Raw genomic sequence first — 12,009 nt, forward strand, 5'->3', positions numbered from 1 at the left:
GATATTCATGATCACAATCCGTAAAATCAAAGCACGGGACTCCGTTTCCATTGTCTGAGTTACATAAACTTAATAAGATGTTTGCTCAGCTCAGATGAGGAAGCTGCGCTCCCAAATAAAAGCCTTCATTTGAAATGCAATGAATGCCAGGGGAGGTTTGCCTTCCCTACAAATGGAGTTCTTTGCAAAGGGAACTGATGAATATTTAAGCCTCTTCTCCTCACATTAGACAGTTCCTTTTGATAAAAAAGCAAATATCTGTCTCATTAAAGAGCAGAATCATTTGGGTTCTCCATGAATCCCAAATGAGCCCTGAGAGAGAGAGAGAGAGAGAAAGAGAGTTCAAGGGAAAGCAACTCTTCCAAAGCTCTTCCCAGTTTCCAAAGTCTCTGTTACCAACCATTCCTATTATTATCATCAAGTTCACAGGCTAAAAAATGTTTTGAGGTTACCACTGATTCTGTCCTAGAAGCTATCAGAGAATCTAGACATCGGTGAGGTATTCTTGGATAATGTGACACCCAAGTAATTGTCACTTTCAGTGATTGTGCTGTTTTGATTGTTAAATAAATAAATAAATAAAATTTATTTGTATCCCGCCCCTCTCAGAACAATTGGGGCGGCTAACAAGTTAAAAATATACAACATATCAAATCCCTGGTACCCTCCCCCCCTTTACAAAAGTATTAAATCTAATAGAAAATTGAAATTATACAGGTTAAAACTGACCGAAGGGTCAAATGACAAAACAATACAACAGAACAACAGAACAATAATTAATACAACAATAATCAATGGGAGCCGCGGTATCTCTTTATAGGAGTTTCCTGAGGCCAGGTTTGCTATTCTGGAAAGGCCTGCTGGAAGAGATCCGTCTTAACAGCCTTTTTAAAGCTGTGTAAGGATGTAAGTAGATGGATCTCATCTGGCAGGCCGTTCCACAGTCTGGGGGCGACGATGGAAAACACCCTCTGGGAGGTAGCCGAGAGCCTAGATGTTTGTGGCTGAAGTAGGCCTCTCCCAGAGGAGCGGAGTGCGCATGGAGGATTATAGGGGAGAAGGCAGTCCCAGAGATAGCTTGGACCCAAGTTAGGGCTTTAAAGGTGATAACCAACACCTTGTACAGGGCCCGGAAACTAATAGGCAGCCAGTGGAGGGACTTTAGAACCGGAGTAATATGGTCTCCCCTAGATGTTCCGGAAATTACTCTGGCTGCCATATTCTGTACTAGTTGCAGTTTCCGGACCAAGTATGAGGGTAGCCCCATGTAGAGTGCATTACAGAAATCTAGACGTGAGGTTACCAGCGCATGGACAACAGTCTCAAGATCCCATACTTCCAGGAAAGGGCGCAGCTGGCGGATCAGCCAAAGCTGATAACAAGCGCTCTTCATTGTTGCATTTACCTGATTTGACATCAGGAGCGACAAGTCAAGGATTGTTTGTTGCAATGGATTCACACTCCATAGTTATAATACAATCAGCTGTATCTATGGATTCTGCAAACAGAGCTTTAAAATATTTTTTAAAAATCTGAAAAGCAAACCTTGATTTTGCCATTTTATATAAAGGACACTATTTTATTGTGCCAATGTGTCTATGGCAATTTCATTCAGATGTTTTCTTAAGTCCATTTGGAATTGCCCTTCCCACTGGGACTATAGTGGTTTTCTCTTCCCATATCAGTCTATGGGTCTCTATATTTCACTGTTTACCCCTATCTTTGTCTTTGATTCTGCCATCCCCTGGATTTGCCATATGTACAAGTCAAGCCTTCTTTGACTCAATCATAGATATGTCTGGCATATCATGTTCCAACTATTTATTAGTTTGAAAATCCTGTAAGATTTTCACCATTTTCAATAACCTCCATTGTCATCAGCAGCAGCAGCAGCAGTGGCAGCAGCTGCTGGAATCCTCTATATCCTTTCACACAATATAAATTTGCATGTACTTAATTAAGTAGCAGAGATGCTAAGAAACCTGGTTACTGAACTGAGAAAATGCATAACCAATGTACATCAGGAATGCCTGATGCGCACTAGAACACCTCATCAGTGTCCTGTTGAACATCAGTCCCTTTGCTGGCTCTGCTACATAATTATAATGCATCAGCCCTCTACTGAATACAAACGTTGCACATCTTTGCAATTCTATTTTCCGCATGTGTAAGTCTACTTACAAGCAAGCAATGCCCCAACGAGGTTCTGTCTGACATTATCCAGGACAGATTTTGTTGTTTGTTAACTGCCATCAAGTCAACTTTGACTTATGGTGACCCTATTAATGGGAGATCTCATCCAAGTCACCCTATCATCACCAGCCCTCCTCAGGTTTTGCAGACTCAGGGCAGTCATTGTGGCTTCCATGATGGAGTCTATCCTATTGTCTTCACACGTATCAAGTATTATGATGACACCCAAATATGTTTCTCTATGTCTCCGACTGCTACAGTGACTAAGGATGACTTCTCTCCTCTGAACCCCTGCCTTGAGTCAGTAATGGACTGGATGAGGAAAAACAAACTCAAGCTGAATCCAGAGAAAACGGAGGTACTTGCCATAGGTTCCTTAGGTCTGGGGAAGGAAATTTGTCCACCACTCCTTGATGGGGTCACACTTCCCCTGAAGGATGACGTGCGCAGTTTGGGAGTACTTCTGGATCCATCTCTACGTTTGCCATCTCAAGTGGATGCAACGGCCAGAAGTGCTCGGTACCAACTTCAGTTGATACGCCAACTGTGACCCTACCTCAACCGAAAGGACCTTGAAGCTGTAGTACATGCTCTGGTAATCTCTCGTCTTGACTTCTGTAATGCGCTCTACATGGGGCTACCCTTATATCAAGTTCGGAAGCTTCAACTAGTGCAAAATGCGGCAGCCAGGTTGGTCATGAGTTCTTCAAGACTTGACCATATAACACCGATTTTGAAAGATCTACACTGGCTCCCAATTAGCTTCTGGGCACAGTACAAGGTGTTGGTTATTACCTTTAAAGCCCTACATGGCTTGGGTCCAGGTTACTTACAGGATCGCATCTCCCTATACAATCCGCCCCGCACTCTTAGAACAAGTGGGAAGAACTTGCTGGAGATACCACCATCCAAGCATGTGTCCACTTCCCTAAAGGCATTTAGTATAGCTGCCCCTAGACTTTGGAATGGACTCCCAGAGGAGATCTGCCTTGTTACATCCCTAGAAACCTTCACAAAGGCGGTAAAGACAGAGCTCTTCTGCTGCGCTTATCCTCCTGACCTTCTATGAAAACTACTAATATGGAACGAGACCAGCTGCCCCCGTGATTGATTGTTGTTAATGTTTATTAGACTTTCATATTTTATGTATGTTTTTATGTTATTATGCTTTTATTTTAACTGTGGTTTTAATGCTGTAATTGTCATTTTAACCTTGTTGTGATCCCTCTTCGATCCAATGGAAGAGGTGGGAGATAGAAATTATTATTATTATTATTATTATTATTATTATTATTATTATTATTCTAGGAAGTCATGTCTTCTCATGATATGGCCAAAATACATCAGTCTCAGTTGAGGCATCTTGGCTTCTAGGGAGAGTTCAGGCTTGCTTTGCTCCAGGACCCATTTATTTGTCTTTTTAGCAGTCCATGCTATCTGCAAAACTCTCCTCCAACACCTTATTTGAAATGAGTTGATTATCTCCTATCCGCTTTCTTCACTGTCCAACTTTCACATCCATACATAGAAATGGGAAATAGAGTGGTATGGACAATCCTAACTTTTCTATTCAATGGTATATCTTTACTTAGGACAGAAGTGAAAACACACACAGTTTAAAAACTTCCAACTCATAAATGAAAACTTCCAAAAACTTAGTACTAAAGTGCAAATAAATTGCCCATAGAAATTAAAAATGAATCCTTTAAAAACATGAAGATCAACAACATGGCTGAGATCCTACATTGTGCTTGTATAACGTAAATCTACACACACCTGATTAACATGGTGCTTAACCTACTCCTTCCTTCTACTGAATCTTAACACTGTACATCTGGTGGTATATCTCTGCCCACACACTTACCAGTGCGCCTGTTCATTTGTGTTCCTCTTTGCTGACTTCTCCCTTCCTCCATTTCATGTACATGTCTCTTTTAAATCTCAGTTCATCTGAAAGTACTTTGTGTATCCATCCATTTGTTTAGACACCTCCTCATTTTCTGTCTCATTTTAATTGTTTGCATTTCAGAAGTTGCCTTTATGAAATTCCTTCCCACATCAGCATCGCTTTGAGATGGCCATCTAGTTTCTAGATCCAACACTCCTAAGAAAGGAGATTCCTTACAGTAGAATATATTCCGCTGCTCAAAAGCTCTTACCATCAGTCAGTTCTTTCTAATCTCCTTTCTTGTAATTTGAATCCTTTGGTCTGGGTCCTACCATCTAGGACAGCAGAAGAGAAGCTCACTCTGTCTTCCATCTGACAGCCCTTCATGTGCCTAAAGGTGGCTATATCATACCTCTTATAACCATAGGGCTGGAAGGAATGTCAAAGATAATCTAGTCTAAACTTCTGTATGGAGGAATAGATGGCCATGCAACTTCTTTTTAAAGACCCCTGAAGAAAGAGAGAATCTATCACCTTCCATGGAAGTCTACATCTCATAGGAATATAGTGTCTAGATGGAGAGTAGTCACCGTGCCACTCAGCTTTGGTCAGGCCTCACCTAGAAACCAGGGTCCAATTCTGGGCACGGCAGTTCAAGAAGGATGTAGATGAGCTGGAGCAAGTCCAGAGGAAGGCGACCAAAATGGTGAAAGATTTGGAAACCATCAAGCCCTATAAGGAAAGACTTAGGGAACTAGGTATGTTTAGCCTAGAGAAGAAAAGGTTAAGTGGGTACATGATAGCCATGTATAAGTATTTGAAGAGATGTCATACTAAGGATGGAACAGTCTTGTTTTGTGTGACTCCAGAGACTAGGACATGGAGCAATGGATTCAAATCACAAGGGAAGAGATACCACCAAAATTTTAGGAAGAATTGTTTTCACTATAAGTGCTGTTTGACAGTGGAATGGACTGTCTTGGAGGGAGGTGGATTGTCTATCTTTGGGTAGGCATTTTACAGGGTGTTTTCCGGGGATGAGAGGGTGTGACTTTCCCAAGGTCACCCAATAGGTTTCCATGGCTGAGCAAGGATTCGAATCCTGGTCTCTAGAGTCATAGTTCAACAGTTAAATCACTACACCAAGCTGGTTCTCTCATCAAATAGTATTGATCTCTTTTTGAAAGAATTATTTTATTTCAGTGAGGGAAGAGAAGCCAATAAGGAAAGCTCAGAGGGTGGGTTATAGAGAGTAACACACACTGGAGATGGATATAGAGATAGAGAGACAGATATAGAGAGAGAAAGGGAGAGGGAGAGGGAGAGGGAGAGGGAGAGAGGGAGAGGGAAATGACCAAGGAAGATGGAGCTGTTGGAATAGATAAAATGCATGCACTGGCAGAGCTTTCTATCTGTGATTAAAATTTATGAGCTGCGGTTACTTCAAAACAGAAAGAACTACAGCATTAAAACAGGATCTGAACCTGCAGCTTGGGCCATGGCTACAGTTCTGCAGTCATTGGAAAGCTTTATTCAACAAAGATTGTTATGGATCCACATATTTTCAGCTGCTGCAAAAACTAGAACTTAAGCCAGTGTATCCAAATTGCAAGAAAAGGCATTCCGCCTTAACTCTAAAGAACTTCCTGGTGGTAAGAGCTGTTTAAATGTGGAATGGATTTTCTGGCTGCGTATGTTTGAGGGAATAGGTTGCTCTTCATTGGAAGTCTTGAAACAGAAGATTGGATGCCAACCTCTTTGTGTATTCCTGCATAGGCAAGGGGTTGGATAGATGGCTATTGTGGTCCCCTTTAACTCTTTGATCCTATGATTCTAAGATCCCTTATTCCTCTTGATCAACAACTTATCATAAGTGATAAATTATTTCCTTCTTCCACTCCTCCATACCCTGCATTTCCCCCAAAACTGGGACTCATATAAATGCCCTTGTCAGAAAAGGTTTTCTTCTTTCTACCAAGCCAGTGATATAATAAATGAATTCATATCTGTATTCAGTAGTTCAGTAATTTGAGCCCCCATGGGACTCCCCCTCTCTAGGGGTACGTCTACACTGTAGAAATAATGCAGTTTTACACCACTTTAAGTGCTGTTTCTCCAGCCTGGAATTTGTCGTTTTACAAGGTCTTTAGCCTTCTCTGCCAAAGAGTGCTGGTGATTTGTCACCAAACTGCAAATCCCTGGATTCTGTAGAAAGGAGCCAGGGCAGTTAAAGTAGTATCAAACTGCATTACTTCTACAATGTAGATGCACCCTGCCTTCAAGTAGAATTCACTATCATTCTTTTTTTTCCCCAAATGGAAATTGGCAACATTGGTTCAATGCAAGCTTAACATAAACTGAATTAAATCAGGTTTCATATTGGGAAAATCCTGCTGCTCCTGTCTTTTGATATCACCAATAATTGATTTCTACATTTTAGAAGTAATGCAGTTTGATGCCACTTTTAACTACCACTGCTCCATCCTACAGAGTCCTGGGGTTGTAATTTTCTTTATTTCTACCATGTATATCACTCATTTCCAAACGTTAGTCCCCTAGATATTTTGGACTTCAGCTCCCAGAATTTCTAACAATTAGAAAAGCTAGCTGGGGCTTCTGGGAGCAGAAGTCCAAAACATCTGGAGGACCAAAGTTTGGGGACATGCACCGTAGATCAGGTCCTGTTCCTATAGATGCTCAAGAAGGAAATTCCATGCTGTTGGAGAAATAACATTTGCAGAGAGGGGGAAAAATGGAGAGGAGAAGACTTAAGTAGCTGGGAAACACAGAATTCATTCTCACTGTTACTGAAAAGGGTGGCTTGGGGACACACTTTGGCTTCCAGAAGGGGAAACCCACAACCGTCGCAATCTCAGAGAGTTCCCAAAGGCGGCTACGTGAGAAGCAGAGACTCACAAGCTGCCTGCTAAAAAGGATTACAGTTCAGAGGCAGACTGCTCCAGCGTGGGAGTAGCATGAAATATGACCAAGGCCATTTAGCCTTAATTAAAAGCTGTCAAAATGTGAGGACATACGTGGTTCCGCCACTCTCGCACTTGGTGTTTCCTCTGCATTGTGCACATTTCATCCTGGATGTACAGCATGCAGAGCATCTCCTCCCAGCAGCATGTGGCTCTGTCTGGAATAATTTGTCCTGAGGAGACAGGACAGGAGGGGGTCTCCTTCTTGTACTGAGAATAGCTGAGAAAGAAGACACTACAGTGCCCTGGGCCCACTTCAAGGCCTGGTCCAAAGTCTCCCTGCTCCCAGTGGGACAGGAGTATTTCCCTGCAAAGATGGGCAAAAATCCATCTAGTCTTGTCTTTGGAAGCTTAGCAGACCTGCTTAGTACTTGGAGGGGAGACTGTTACAGGCTAGACAGATTTGGAGTGCATTTGCACTGTAGAAATAATGTACTTTGGCATCACTTTAACTGCTATGGCTCCACCCTACAGAATCCTGAGATTTGTAGTTTGGTGAGGCATCAGCACCCTTTGGCAGAGAAGGCCTAACCCTGCAACACTACAAATCTCAGGATTCCCTATGATGAAGATACAGCACTTAAAGTGATGCTGAGCTGCATTATTTCAGAAGAGGAAGAAGAACGTAAATTAGAAGGACATGTAAGATTATTTCTGCAGTGTTGATTCAACCTTTCTTTTCTTTTCTTTTCTTTTTTTGGAGGCCTGGAAACATACCTATAGAGTACCTATATATATTTTTGAGGCTGGGAAGTATACTTATAGAGTACATATAAACTCTATAACACAGGGTATATATGTACTCTATAGGTATATTTCCCTATATAACATATATGAGTATAACATATAAAAGCAACAGCATGGCATAGTGGTTTGAGTATTGGGCTACCACTTTGGAGATCAGGGTTTGATTCCCAGTTTGGCCATGGAAACCCACCGGTTGACCTTGGGCAAGTCACACTCTCTCAGCCTCAGAGGATGGCAACGGCAAACCCCTTCTGATGAAATTTGCCAAGAAAACCCTATGATAGTATCTCATTAAAGGTCAAGGTATTCCCCATTAACAAGGTTGTCAAGTCCTGTCTGACCATAGGGGGCGGTCCTCATCTCCGTTACTAAGCCAGAGCCAGCATTGTCAGAGACTACTCTGTGATCATGTGGCCAGCACCTTCCCACTGGAGTGGTACCTATTTATAGTGGACCCCTGTTATAGACTGGGGTTTGGTTCCAAGATCCCCCATGGATCAACAAAATCCATGGATGCTCAAGTCCCATTAAATATAATGACACAGCAAAATGCTGTCCCTTATAAAAATGGAAAATCAAGGTTTGATAGTTGAAATTTATACTTTTTTTGAACATTTTCAAACTGTGGATGCTTGAATCCGTGTATAAAAATCCGTGTATAAGGGCCAACTGTATCTACTTGCATTTGCATGCTTTCCAACAGAGACAGTGTCTTAACCACTTGAGCCACCTCATCCCTTAAGTCTTGCCTTAGGTTTGCCATATGTCGGAAACAATTTGAAGGCACACAACAACAACATAACATATAAGGTCAAAATTAGAAAGCAGAAAGCTATGAGTTATTAAGAACCCTGTTAAAAACATACAGAGAAATCAAAGCTCAGTCCTTAGGAAAGTGTAACATTTGACTTGCCAAATCTTGTAATGTAATGAATGTAGGATGCTTTATATGCAGTATGCCCAGATATTGCTGTATGTAAGGAGAGTGCATAGGTTTTTATACCTGTGATTGTTGTTGACATTGTTGTGTGCCTTCAAGTCATTTCTGACTTATGGAGACCTCCTAGGTGAACTTATCATGGGGTTTTCTTGGGAAGCTTTGTTCAGAGGAGGTTTGCCACCATGGCCTTCCTCTTAGGCTGAGAGAGTGTGACTTTTCCAAAGCCATTCCATGGATTTCCATGGTTAAGCAGGGATTTGAACTCAAGTCTCCATGACTCCATACAATAAATAGCTTTAAAGCTACTGAAGAGTTTCCTCATTCTCCCATATAAATTTCCCAAGATTCCAAGACTTGAGAATGCTCAGGTGGCATGCTGATATTAGCTCTGTCTGTCTGGTTGTTACTACCATTATGAGGTGGCCAGAAAGCTATGGCTGCTAGCCAGAGCCAGAGATACTGGGCTAGATGATCCCCCAAGGGTTTGACTTTGCAGAAGGCAGCTTCCTATGTCCCTGTGCAGAAGATCTAAGGTGCAATGTTTGGCACATGCAGGGCCCCATTCCCACTGAGCTATTTGCCCTGGATGGGACTGGGCAGATTCAGATCCCCCTCCCGAATCTCTGTGGAAGCAAGTGCCCACTATCTTTTACCTTGATCGGGGTAATTTACCCCTCTGAAGTTCACATTTGCGGTACCGGTTTAAAATGAAGGCTCCTTTGCTGTCAGTCAAATTCACTTCCGCTTTCGTCAAAGGTGACGTATCCTATAGCCATTGGCCAATGGAATGGGTGCTTTCCCCCTCCTTTTTTTTTAAAAAAAAAAACCTGGCAGTAGTGTGCACATATTCTGTCAAATTTAAAAACCTCCTGGTGTGTGTGTGTGTTGTGTCTATTTGGGTCATTATGCATGATGGCAACCCTAAAACAACCCCATCCTGGGGTTTTCTTGGCAAGATTGGTTCTGAGGAGATTTGCCATTGCCTTTCCCCTGAGGCTGAGAGAGTGTGACCCCCAAAGTCATGGGTTTCCTCAGCCTTTCAGTCTCCCCTTAGCTTCCAGCCCAATGCTACAGCCCTTGCCTCCCCCCCATACCATGCCATCCTGTTCCCGTCATAATAATAATAATAATAATAATAATAATTCCTTGCCCCAGAATGCCATCTCTGCATCCTCTTTCTTTGTTTTCCTTCCTTGCAACCCCAGAATGCATAAATGTGAATGCTTTTGCTACACATACATATGTAGCAAAAGCATTCACATAATGTATCAATTTGCTAAATTTAAAGGGAAACATTTGTAACATTCGTATTGTAGCGTTTGAACCTTACACAAAATAATAATAATAATAATAATAATAATAATAATAATAATAATAGCCTCTTGCAAAGCCCTGACGGGAGCAAGGAAGTGAAAAGGAAATAGCACAAGTGCACACACACACACACACATGTAGCATTCGAATCTTACACAAAATAATAATAATAATAATAATAATAATAATAATAATAGCCTCTTGAAAAGCTCTGACGGGAGCAAGGAAGTGAAAGGGAAATAGCACAAGCAAACACACATGCTATCTATAGGTATCACCATGTAGCAAAAAACATTCGCATAGTCTGTCAAAAATAAACTTTAAAAAATAAAAAGAGAGAGAGAGAGGAGAAAGCTGCCTGGTGCGAGAGGGAGGCTTGTTCTGTTCTCTGCCCTCTCTCTGACCATGCCTCCCCTGAATATGACTCTTCCTCCGGCTCCTTCCTCCTCCTCCTCCTCCTCCTCCTCCTCCTCCTCCTCCTCCGTCACCCCGATGAAGGGGAGGCATGTTCTGCCCTCTGCCCTCCCTCTGACCTAATCCCTCCCCTGAACTTGACCCAATCATGATCGGGGACAAGTTCATATTGACGGAACCCGTTCCCCCCCCCCCAAAAAAAAAGATACAGCTTTTACTCTGCTTTCAAAAGACCCATGCCAAGGGGCATTTACCCCTGAATGGGTATGAAAGCCTTGCTTTTGCTTGTGGAAGGATCGGAGCCAATATGAACTTCCCGTTGTTAATCCGGGTTCTGATCCAGGGTAAAAGGTAGTCTGAATGGCTTCCAGGTAGAACTAGGAAAGAGATGTGGCTGCTAGTCAGAGAGGGCAGCACAGCGCTAGATGGACAGAATGTCTGTCTAAGGAGAACTCCACTTCCTGTGCTCCATTTTGGATCCACCATTCCATTCTAATCACACTTAGATTGCATCTGTTTTGCAGAAATAATGCAATTTGACATTAATTGCCATGGCTCAATGCTAGGGAATTCTGGAATCTGTAGTTTTGTGAATTATTTAGCCTATTGTGTTAGAGAGCACTGGTGCCACAGCAAACTACAAATCCCAGGATTTCATAGCATTGAGCTAGGACAGTCAAACTGCATTACTTCTGCAGTACAGATGCAGCCTTATCCTCATCTGATTTCAGAACCTAAGTGGGGTCAGGTTCTGGGAGACAACTTGGAAGGAAGACTAGAAGCGGTTTCCAGGGAAAGGAAGGAGACAAAGCTTCCAGTCAGAATCATGCGAACATATACACACTTTGGTGCAAGTCCTGCCCCATGGCCTCACAAGAGCCCACCCTCCAGTCTCAATGTGTTGGCTCTGAAATCTAAGAGCATGGGAAACAACTGGTGCCAGATGCTTTGGAAATGAAATGCAAGAAGCAAAGTATGTGGAAGCTTAAAACATAACTTTGAATATCTGCGGGGAAATATTGTTACAGGAACGATACACAAAGCAATGCTGATAGCAAGTGAGATATCCCTAAGTTTGGTAAACTGATTAATTGTTGTAGTTAGGATTTTTTTTAAAGTGCTTGTGACAACTGACCTTATTTCTTTGAAAAGACTATGGAAAGCAGCAACAGTAATAGCTTTTGTTATATCATTAATGGGGCTTCATTATACTTGCCACAACTCAATAAGGTCCAATGTCTTAATGCTTGCAGCTCCATAAGGTAGTGCTGCTGCTGCCCATTGCAAGCCCTTGGGAATAGGAAATAGAAAGGTAAAAATCCCGCTCAATAAATTACTACATTTCAAAACTTGTTTGGCTTCTCAGCCTAGAACAAATTGCTGCCGTTTGCAGCACTCCCTGGCAATTTGGTCAGGCGAGTTATCCAAAGGTGGCTGATTTCTTGTCTAAATAGGAATTGCTGACAGCTACACAGCAAAGAAAAGAAAACAATGTGAGTGAGTGAGGAAGGGGTGCAATAGAAAGGCATGAA

The sequence above is a fragment of the Sceloporus occidentalis genome, unplaced genomic scaffold, assembly GCF_023333645.1.
Source record: "Sceloporus occidentalis isolate IW3139 unplaced genomic scaffold, rSceOcc1.0.p SCAF_2, whole genome shotgun sequence".
In the NCBI taxonomy this organism is placed as follows: domain Eukaryota; kingdom Metazoa; phylum Chordata; class Lepidosauria; order Squamata; family Phrynosomatidae; genus Sceloporus; species Sceloporus occidentalis.